Source organism: Prionailurus bengalensis, chromosome B4 (assembly GCF_016509475.1).
Source record: "Prionailurus bengalensis isolate Pbe53 chromosome B4, Fcat_Pben_1.1_paternal_pri, whole genome shotgun sequence".
Taxonomy (NCBI): domain Eukaryota; kingdom Metazoa; phylum Chordata; class Mammalia; order Carnivora; family Felidae; genus Prionailurus; species Prionailurus bengalensis.
In genome coordinates, this window is record NC_057358.1 from 79,372,566 (window position 1) to 79,383,150 (window position 10,585).

General features: G+C 49.4%; 1 long non-coding RNA gene across 1 annotated transcript; it reads left to right on the forward strand.

Moving 5' to 3' along the window:
* Nucleotides 1–5,961: 5,961 nt before the first annotated feature.
* On the forward strand, nt 5,962–9,726 carry LOC122473471. Its single transcript, XR_006294672.1, has 3 exons — nt 5,962–7,224; nt 7,462–7,711; nt 8,829–9,726. It is a non-coding gene; the product is annotated as an uncharacterized LOC122473471 (long non-coding RNA).
* The last annotated feature ends 859 nt before the right edge of the window (nt 9,727–10,585 follow it).

Below are 10,585 nucleotides of genomic sequence, written 5' to 3' on the forward strand. Positions count from 1 at the left end.
CCCTTTGACCAGGCCTATTTTCACTTTTTTTTCTTTAAGTTTATTTATTTATTTTAAGAGAGACAGAGACAACATGAGTGGGGGAGGGACAGAGAAAGAGAGAGAGAGAGAGAGAGAGAGAGAGAGAGAGAATCCCAAGCAGACTCTGCACTGTCCAACACAGAGCCTGACGTGGAGCTCGAACTCAGGAACTGTGAGATCATGACCTGAGCCAAAACTGACTGAGCCACGCAGGTGCCCCAATGACCAGGGCTATTTTGCCACTTGCCCGTTTGTTGGGTTTCCTAGTGAATGAATTTTTGTGTAGAAGGTCCTCACCAGCCTCAGTACCACCTAGATCCCCATATAGAAAAAGGCCTTGATTTTGAAACACAGGATTTGGGGACTAGTCTAAACAATCCTAGGAGTTTCTTCCCTGAACATCCATTATTCATTATCTCAACAAATCTTTTTTAAGTACCCACTGTGTGCCAGGCAAGTACTAGACTCTGGGAATGAATACCCAGGTATGGTTCCTGCCCCTGCAGGCTCAAAGTCTGGGGGAGGAGTCCGATGTTAACCAAATAATCCACAAAATTGCAAGTGATCACTAGTATACAGACACCTAAGGTATACAATGAGAATGGATAATAGGAAGATTTTTCCTCCAGCCAAGGAGATCAGGAAAGGCTTCTGGGAAAAACTGAGGAGGAGAGTAAAGAGAAAGGAGGGCAACAAAAGAATATGTGCAAAGGCCCTGTGGAATCAGGGCCCTGCTTCCCAGCCACCCTGCTCCCCTCAGAAAGAAGAGGATCCCCCGCCATGTCTGTTCCCCTCCTGGATTTTTATATGGTACAAGGGAGAGATGATAAGCACCTCATAATGGCCAAAGGGGGACCCTGGGACACCTGGTGACCCCACCTTGAAATGATTCCAGCCATTCCTTCATTTCCTCCTCCGGAAAGGGAAATAGAGGCACAGATAGGGAAGAGGAAACCACAGGCTTAGGCCTCAGATTATACACAGAAAACAAGGCCCCACGTTGTTGGCAAGTCCCCCAGAGTGCGGGATTCCTATGTTTGCCTAGCTGGAGCTGGAGCTGGAGCCTCACCAGACAGAAAAGCCTTCTCCTAAGAGCTGTTCTGCCATGCACCTTCCCCCTTCCTGATCCAGCCCTGACCTGTCCCACTCCCTGGAACTAGGAGCATGTCTGCCTCCACGGTTGCCTGGAGTATGTGTGAGGTGAGAGCTCCAGGTGTCTGCCAGTCGTCACGTGGGTGGGTGTAGCGGTGGTTAGTACAGAACCTCAGTCCAGGGGTTAAAGGGTTCTCTCTCCTCTGTCCACTGGGGGGCTTCCACTTCCTCTAGCCCAGACACCTAGGTGCCAATGTTCTTCCTTTCTGCGAAAAGGAATCGAAGGCCCTTTGGAGCAGGGAGCAGGCTTCTTTGTGGCTGTGCCGCCTCTGGAGCTGGCAAAGAGGTCATGGGACCAATGGAGTTAAGTTCCAGCCCTGCTCTGACCCACTTTCCTCCCTGTGTCCACATCCCCTGGAGCAAGGGTGTTGGGTGGGGCCAGCCTGGCACCCCCGCACCCACACCTGGGACTTCCCCTGGATGGAAACTCCCAGAACCTTGGTGTCCTACCTCATCTGCCAACTCCCACCAATTGCCTGGGATCCGTTCAGCTTCAGTTGGATCGCGCCGTCTGCCAGCTCTCTACCAGACTACAGTTCCACTTTAGCCTCAGGGGCCTCCCCCAAAGATGTTGTCCCACCCTCTGGGCCCATCTTTGAAGTCTGGCTGCCCCTTCCAGCAGACTCCTTTGAAGAAAAGATGTGGGGCTGGGGCCAGGGGGTTGGGGAGCTACCCTTGGTTGAGCACTTACTGTGTTCCAGGCGCTGTGCTACGCATGTACCTTACTCAATCCACAAAGCAGTGCAGAGAGGTAGCAGTTATCGCCCCATTTCACAGAAGAGGGAGCTGAGAACCAGAGTGGTTAACAGCAACGTGCCCAAATCACACAGCTAGGAAGTGCCAAAGCTGAGATGGGAACCCAGGTCTTGGTGGTCCCGAGTGCTCTTTGCCATAGCCGGCTCCCTCCTCTTCTGTAGCTTCCCCTCTCTCTATGGGATGAGAGACTTGGGAAATTCAGTTCAGTCCAATTCAGCAAATATTTATTATCTGCCTCATGCCAGGCATGGAGAGATGCCAAAAATACAAGGAAGGTGGCTGTCCTTGAGATCTGGTTGGAAAAGTCAGGTATAGGGGACTAAGCAGTATCTAACTTCAGCATAACGATCTGAGCAAGGTGGCGTGGACCAGAGGGAAAAAGCAGTACTTTATTTTCTCTTTCTATGCAGAATATATAAATATATTATGAACAGTGTATGAATAAGCTGGAATACAGCAAATACCTATTTAACTGCCGGGCAAGTCAAGAAGTAGTATTTTCTGCACTCCAGAAGCTCCCATGTGTTCTTCCCACAATTCCCTGCCTCCCCTAAGAAGTAACCACCATCCTGACTTTTGTGATGACTATTTTCTGGGTTTTCTTTATAGTTTTAGACCTATGTATGCACCCCTAAATACTATTGCTTAACCTTGTCTGCTTTTGTAAAATAAATGTTGCTTTTGTTTTATTTTATTTTTTTCAGAGAGAGAGAGAACAGGGGAGAGGGGCAGAGGGAGAGAGAGAATCCACACTCAGCGCGGAGCCGGGTGCAGGGCTCTATCCCACAACCGTGGGATCATGACCTGAGCTGAAATCAACAGTTGCACGCTCCACTGAGCCACCGAGGCACCCTAATCTTGCCTGTTTTTGAGGTTTATGTAAATGGAATGATACTGTATTACTCTTTCGTGTCCTCTTTTGTTCAACTTCCTGTTTGTGAGACACATCCAAGTTTTCGCATATTAACTGCCTTTTTATTGTTTCATGGTATGCATGAATATATCACAATTTATGATTGACGTTTTTATTCTGTTGGTAGATGTTTGAGTTGTTTTCAGTATGCCTACCATAAACAATGGTGCTAAGAACATTCTTGTACATGTTTCCCAGTACATACATGCAAGAGTTCTTCCAGGCTATATAACTAAGAGTTATGGGGCGCCTGGCTGGCTTAGTCGGGAGAGCATGGGACTCTTTTTTTATTTTTTATTTTTTTAACTTTTTTTTTTTCAACGTTTATTTATTTTTGGGACAGAGAGAGACAGAGCATGAATGGGGGAGGGGCAGAGAGAGAGGGAGACACAGAATCGGAAACAGACTCCAGGCTCTGAGCCATCAGCCCAGAGCCTGACGCGGGGCTCGAACTCACGGACCGCGAGATCGTGACCTGGCCGAAGTCGGATGCCCAACCGACTGCGCCACCCAGGCGCCCCGAGCATGGGACTCTTGATCTCGAGGTTGTGAATTCAAGCCCCACACCGGGCATAGAGCTTAGTTTAAAAAGGGATGGGGCACTTGGGTAGTTCAGTCAGGTGAGCGTTCACCTCTTGATTTAGGTTCAGGTCATGATCTCACAGTTCTTGAGCTTGAGCCCTATATACTCTGCACTGACAGTGCGGACCCTGCTTGGGATTTTCTCTCTTCCTCTCTCTCTGCCCCTCCCCTTCACTCACTCTCTCTCTCTCTCTCTCTCTCTCTCTCAAAATAAATAAACTTTAAAAAATATATGTAAACAATTAAAAATAAAAGGGGGACGCTTAGGTGGCTCAGTTGGTTAAAGCATCTGATTCTTGATCTCAGCTCAGGGTTTTTTTTAATATATAATTTTTTAAATGTTTATTTTTGAGAGAGAGAGAGAGAGAGAGAGAGAGAGAGAGAGAGAGAGAGACAGGGTGTGAGCAGGGGAGAGGCAAAAAGAGAGGGAGACACAGAATCTGATGCAGGCTCCAGGCTCTGAGCTGTCAGCACAGGGCCCAACTCAGGGCTTGAACGCACGAACGTGAGATCATGACCTGAGCTGAAGTCAAACGCTTAACTGACTGAGCCACCCAGGTGCCCCTCAGCTTATGTCTTGATCTCAGCTCAGGGCTTGATCTTGGTCATGAGTTCAAAGCCCCATATTAGGCTCCATGTGGGGCATGGAGCCTACTTAAAATATACAAAAAACGGGCACCTGAGTGGCTCAGTCGGTTGAGTGTCTGACTTTGGCTCAGGTCATGATCTCACGGTCTGTGAGTTTGAGCCCTCAGCATTGTCAGACTCTGTGCTGGCATCTTGGAGCCTGAAGCCTGCTGTGAATTCTGTGTCTCCCTTGGGACGCCTGGGTGGCTCAGCTGGTTGAGCGTCTGACTTCTGCTCAGGTCGTGATCTCATGGTCCGTGAGTTCGAGCCCCACGTCAGGCTCTGTGCTGACAGCTCAGAGCCTGGAGCCTGCCTCGGATTCTGTGTCTCCCTCTCTCTGCCCTTCCCTGCTCATGCTCTGTCTCTCTCTCTCTGTCAAAAATAAGTAAACATTTTGGGGCGCCTGGGTGGCGCAGTCAGTTAAGCGTCCGACTTCAGCCAGGTCACGATCTCACAGTCCGTGAGTTCGAGCCCCGCGTCAGGCTCTGGGCTCATGGCTCAGAGACTGGAGCCTGTTTCCGATTCTGTGTCTCCCTCTCTCTCTGCCCCTCCCCCGTTCATGCTCTGTCTCTCTCTGTCCCAAAAATAAATAAACGTTGAAAAAAAAATTTAAAAAAAGTAAACATTTAAAAAAAAAATTTTTAAAGAAATAATGGATTCTGTGTCTCCCTCTCTCTCTGCCTCTCTCCCACTCATGCTCTCTCTCTCTCTAAAGAATAAAATTAAAACATTTTTAAAAAAAAAAAACCTAACAGTCAAAGTGTATGTACAGGCAATTTCAATTTATCAAATAATGCCTGACTGTTTTCCAAAGTGCAGTTTTCCAATTATGCAGGAAGAAGAACATTCTAAACAGGGGCAGGCGTAGGACCAAGAAGAACTGTACACTCTGTTGCCTAAAACCCTCAGCGTTTTTCCCTTTTACTGGAACAAGATCCAAGCCCCTGCTGTGAGTGCCAGGGCCTTGCATGTTGAGGCCCCTGCCCTGCTCTCTACCGGTGCCATTATGACTCTGCCCCTCACCCCCAGTCCCATGGTCATGTGTGACTGCCTAACCCCGCCTCTGCCCCAGTGTTCTTCCACTAGACATCTCCATAGCTCTTTCCCTCATTTCCTTCAGGTCTTTGCTAAAATATCCCTTCTCAGTGACACTTTCTCTGACCACCCAGTTTTAGATGGCAACCTCCCACATTCCTTACCCCCTCCTCAGCTTTGCTTGTCTCCACAGCCTGGCCACCTGGGTTCCATTCAGTCTCAGGCAGCTCTCCCCTGGTCTGCTAGGACTTGACACTTTATCTCCCCCCAAGCCTTAAGTGCCAGCACACCTGACTGTTGGGGGCTGGCTACCTGGCCCTGCTGATGGACTGGCCTCTCGGAGCCACTTTTGATCCGGGCAGCCTGGGTTTCTCACAGTCATTCTCATGCTCTGAAAAAAAGCTCATGTATTTTCTTTATTTACCTGTTTGGTTTTGGTCCCCACCCTGCCCGAGCCCTCACTTTTATGGGAGCTCTATAAAAGAGGCAACCTCGCTGTCTTATTCACTACCCGATATATGATAAGTCCTCAAACAATAACTGTCCAGGCTGGTTGTCAATCTCCCAGAGATATCTGAGCACCCCTACACCCACACCTGGGAATTGCCCTGTGTGGAAATCCCCAGAACACAGGCATCCTCCCTCCACTGCCAGCTCCCGCCAACTTCCCTGGTTCGGTGTCAGACAGCTTCTGCTGGGGGCTGCTGCTGCTGCTGCTGCTGCTTCCCTAAATCCCCTCTGGGGACTGTCTGGGAGCTCTGGCCGCAGCTTTTCTGGCCATCAGGGCACAAGGGTGATGGGCAGGGGTCCTTAAACAGGCAGGGGTCAGGTGCCTGGAGCTCGAGAAAAACGTTTTGATGGAATAAAGTGGAAGACTTCAGAGATGAGAGGACCTCACCAGGTGGAGAAAAGAAAAGGGCACGCTGAGCAGAGCAGAAGGAACAGTGGGAACAAAGGGCTGGAGGCATGAGAGCGCATGTCGTATTTGAAGAACACGTTCTGGTCTGGTGCAGCTGGAGGGTTTTCGGTGGAAGGGAGCGTGGAAGGAGAGCATCCCTGGGCTGGCCTGGAGGGGGAGGGCTGGCTGGGGAGGTCTGAGCTCCCAGCAGGATCAGCAAAGGCTCAGCAGTGTCTTAGGTTTAATCCTGCCCCCACCCCTGCCTCTGTCAGTCTGCCCCTCCTACTTCACCCCTGCCCTTCCCTTCACCCAACCCCCAGCCTGGCCGCTCCTGCAGCTGAATGGACTTCTCCCTCGGCCTACGCTTGGGCCCTCGCAACAAGAAGGCCACCCACCAACAGCCCCCTACACCCTCTGGGCACGCCGCCCCAGCTGCCGCCCCTTGTCTGTCCTGTCCCCCCTCCGCCTGTTTTTGCCCCTGCCCTAGCTGTCCTCCTCCCACCTGCTCCTGCACTGCCTATCCCTCTCATGCAGCTACCTGCCCCTCCTGCCCCGGCGGTCTTCCTGGCCCACCCTGTACCTGCTCCTGCCTCCCCTGCCCTGCCTGTCCTCCCCTGACTTGTCCCCACAGCTCCTGTGTCTTGTGCGCTGGTCCGCACGTGACCTGCTGCCACCCCTCACCTTGCCCAATTTACCCTTGCTCCAGAGGCCGAGCTGCCTGTCCCAGCTCCTGCCTGGGCTGCAGTGACAGCTGTGGCTGTGGCCCAGGGGCTCCTCCAGGCTCCACTGGCCGCTGCAGCCGCTGCTTCCGGGGACAACGCACCTCTCAGAGGCACTGTCTCATAGTCTAGCTGGACTGCTGCCCCGCTGAGAGGTTGTCAGTCTGGTCTCCCGGAGCACTTCTGCCAGCTGCTTCCTCTGGGGGGAGGCAGAAGCTCTGGAGTGAGGAGAGGCATCAGCTAAACCCCTCACCCAGACAGGTAGAGGCAGAAGACTGCTCAGAGCCCCCGCGCATCCCCCATAGTCCCTGAGAGCGGGGCATCTGCTTTGATGTTAGTTTCTGGGCCTGCTCCCGCTGGTTCCAGAACCTCCTCTTCTGCAACTTCTGAAATGGAAAGCATGCTTCTCAGAGCTTCCCTCAAGGCCTCGGAAGGTGAGGAAGTTGGCCATTTTCTTCCTGTAGCCAGCCTCTGCTGGACATCCTTCTTGGCTCATCTTCTCTGCAGTTCTCATGGATAAGGTACATCCCTCCTCTAGAGGCAGTAGGGGGCCCTTTGTCCAGGGGTTGTCTCTTGCCACTTGGGCCTCCACCCGTATCCCTTACTGACCCAAAAGTCTGTGGACCCCTTACCTCTCATCCTGAGTCAGGCAAAGAAGGTCAGTGGCTCTTAGACCAGGGGAGAAGGCTGAGCAGAGGGTTCTTGGCTCTTCCCTCCCCTTGGATATCATGACATCCTTCATGGTCCTTTGCTTCTAGGAACCTGGAGTTCTCTGCCTGGATGTCTTGTCTTTCAAATCTCTGAGTGCTCGCGCAGTGTCATGACCTCAATCTTCCAGCAATAATCCCCTCTGTGACATCCATGCTCATCTGGCATGGGGATAAGGGAAGCTGGGAAGTCTGGTCTCAGTGATCCCATCCATATAGCTAAGTCAAAATACCCTGTCCCTGTGGATAGGACCTGAGTTTGGAGAAGCCACCAAGAGGAAGCTGGAAGTAAGAGCCCCAGGTATCTGCTCAGGGCTGGACCCTTAGCTAAAAGCCCCTAAGCATCCCTCCACACTCAAGTCCTCTGACATCAGTCTGTTTCAATGTTCTCTTTCTCGGCCTCCTTCTCTGGGACTCTTTTGAGCTTTCCTTTCTATCTGTTTATCTTTCTGTGTACCCTTCCTTCTGTCTTTCTACATCACTCTCTCCATTTCTATTTCCTTCTTTCTGTCATTGGGAGGTTCTGCCTTCACTTAACTTTGCCTCTACATCAGCCTTCCTCGTTTTCTATCCTTCTATTTCTCCCTCCTTCTATCTCCCCATCTAATGTAAAGTCTATTTAACATATATGTCTTTTTCTTTCCCCCTTCCCAGTCTCGGTTTGTGTCTTCACCTCTATTTTCTTCCTTGGTCTTTCGATCCACCTTATCTCTCTCTTTTTCTAAGCAAGCTCTACGCCCAACATGGGGCTCAAACTCAGGACCCGGAGATCAAGAGTCGCACGCTCCACTGACAGAGCCAGCCAAACTCCCGTCTCTCTGCTTTTCTATCCTGTTCTGCTTCTGGTGCATTTCATTCTCAATCTCTTCCATTTCTATTTCCCTTTCTGTGCTTGCCTCCCTTCCAATCATCTGGGTCTAGCTGTGTATTCATTTCCTATCTCTTTCTGCCTCCCCAAATCTGGCTTTCTCTCTCTCTCCCTGGGTCCTGCAGGTGCCTCTACACCATGCCTGTGTCATGCCCATCTCATTACTGCACAAGGTCCAGGACACTGAGTCCTCTGATGTCTGTCTGTCTCACACACACCCCATGCCCTGGAGTGAGCAGAGCTGGACACAGCTACCAGAATTGTCCTTCCTTTCCCCACCATCTAGGCCATCCATCTCAACTCAGCTCCAAGCCCAAACTTTTTAAAAATGATGTTTCTTCCAATTTCTTATTCTGAAAATTGGCAATTAAAAAGAAAAAGAATTGGGGTGCTTGGCTGGCTCAGTTGGTGGAGTGTGTGACTCTTGATCTTGGGGTTGTAGGCTCAAGCCCCACGTTGGGTATACAGATTATGTAAAAATAAAATCTTTGGGAAAAAAAAAAACCAATTAGGTATTTATGCTGCCTGTGCTGTATAAACTATATTTCAGGGTAGCCAAATAGCTCTTAAGAAGAATTCCAGCTAATGTGGAAGGAATACGGAATTAGAAAAATCATTGGGCAGCCCTTGATCAAATAATTGATCAAAGCAAGAATCATGAATGGATGAAACCAAAGATGATGGTTGATGGTGAACTTTACAATGGAGGAATCAAGCCGTGAGCACCTAACCCCACTGAGGAATCTTACCATCACTAAAAGGGGTATAACCCCTCTACTGCGTACCTCCTGGGGTGATGCAATCTGAAGCACTCAGCACCACCCATGAAAGACTCTTGCCAAACAAAGAGCAAACACACACACAAAACTGAACATGATTCTAATCAAACCTCTAAAACCAACCTCCATTTAACAGGAAATATCAGGGATGGAGGAACAATTTAAATGACACAACGAGGAAGTAAGAAGACACATCCAGAGAGTGGGAACTTTTCAAGGAAATGTGGTTCAATTTCTTCAACTAGTCAATGGCTAGGGGGGAAAATTGAGAGAGGACATAAAAGGACTACTATTATATGGGGCATGTGGACTCTTTTGGTTCCTGATTGGATAACCCAATTGGAAAAAGACAGTTTCAGACAGTTGGAGCCTTTTACTTACGGACTGGAGAATGCCAAGGAGTCAGTATTGATTTTGTTAGACATAAAATGGCTTCAGGGTTTTGTAAGAAAAGGGCCTTATTTCCTGGGGGTGCATATTGAAGTATGGAATGAAGTGACATACTTACTTTTAAATATTTGGGCAGATAAAAAAAGGACGGAATTAAAGGAATAGACGCAACAAAGTGACAGAATTATATTATTGAATTAACTATGTAGGGGTTCATAGAACTCTGGTCTCTACCTGTGTGTATGTTTAAACATTTTCATAATAAAAGTTTTAAATGTTGCTCCTCTGGTAAGCACAGTTCCTCAATATTCCCAGACCACCCTCCCACCTTCCCTGAAAACTAGGACTTCCCCTGTGCCTCCCCAATACACAGACCTCAGCCCTCCTTGCAGTCTGCTAGAAGCATCTTCTAGAGATATGTTGTATTCACAGGCTGCCTTTTATCCCCTCCAGTCCTCTGCTGGCACATTCCCCATGTTTAGGAACTTTCCCAGCTGTTTTTCACAGTTCTGAGGTGACAGAGGAGCCTTAAGACTAAACATATTTGGGGGCGGTTGGTTGGCTCAGTTGGGTAAGCATCTGATTCTTGGCTTTACCTCAGGTCATGATCTCATGGTTCGTGAGTTTGAGCCCCACATCAGGCTCTGTGTTGACAGCACAGAACCTGCTTGGGATTCTCTCTCCCTCTCTCTCTGCCCCTCCCTTGCTTACTTGCTTTCTCTCCCTCTCAAAAATAAATTTAAAAACTTTAAAACATTTTTTAATGCTTATTTATTATTTTTGAGAGAGAGGGAGAGAAAGAGAGAGAGCCTAGGAAAGGCAGAGAGAGAGGGAGACACAGAATCCAAAGCAGGCTCCAGGCTCCAAGCTGTCAGCACAGAGCCCAATGCGGGGCTTGAACCCATGAACCGTGAGATCATGACCTGAGCCAAAGTTGGACGCTCAACTGAGCCACCCAGGCGCCCCCAATTTTAAAAACTTTTAAAAATTAAAAAAAAAAAGACTACCCATATTTTGGGGGTGTCTGCCTGGGTGGCTAAGTCAGTTAAGCATCAGACTCTTGATTTTGGCTCAGATCATGATCTCACGGTTCACGGGTTTGAGTCCCGCATTGGGATCCCTGCTTGGGATTCTCTCT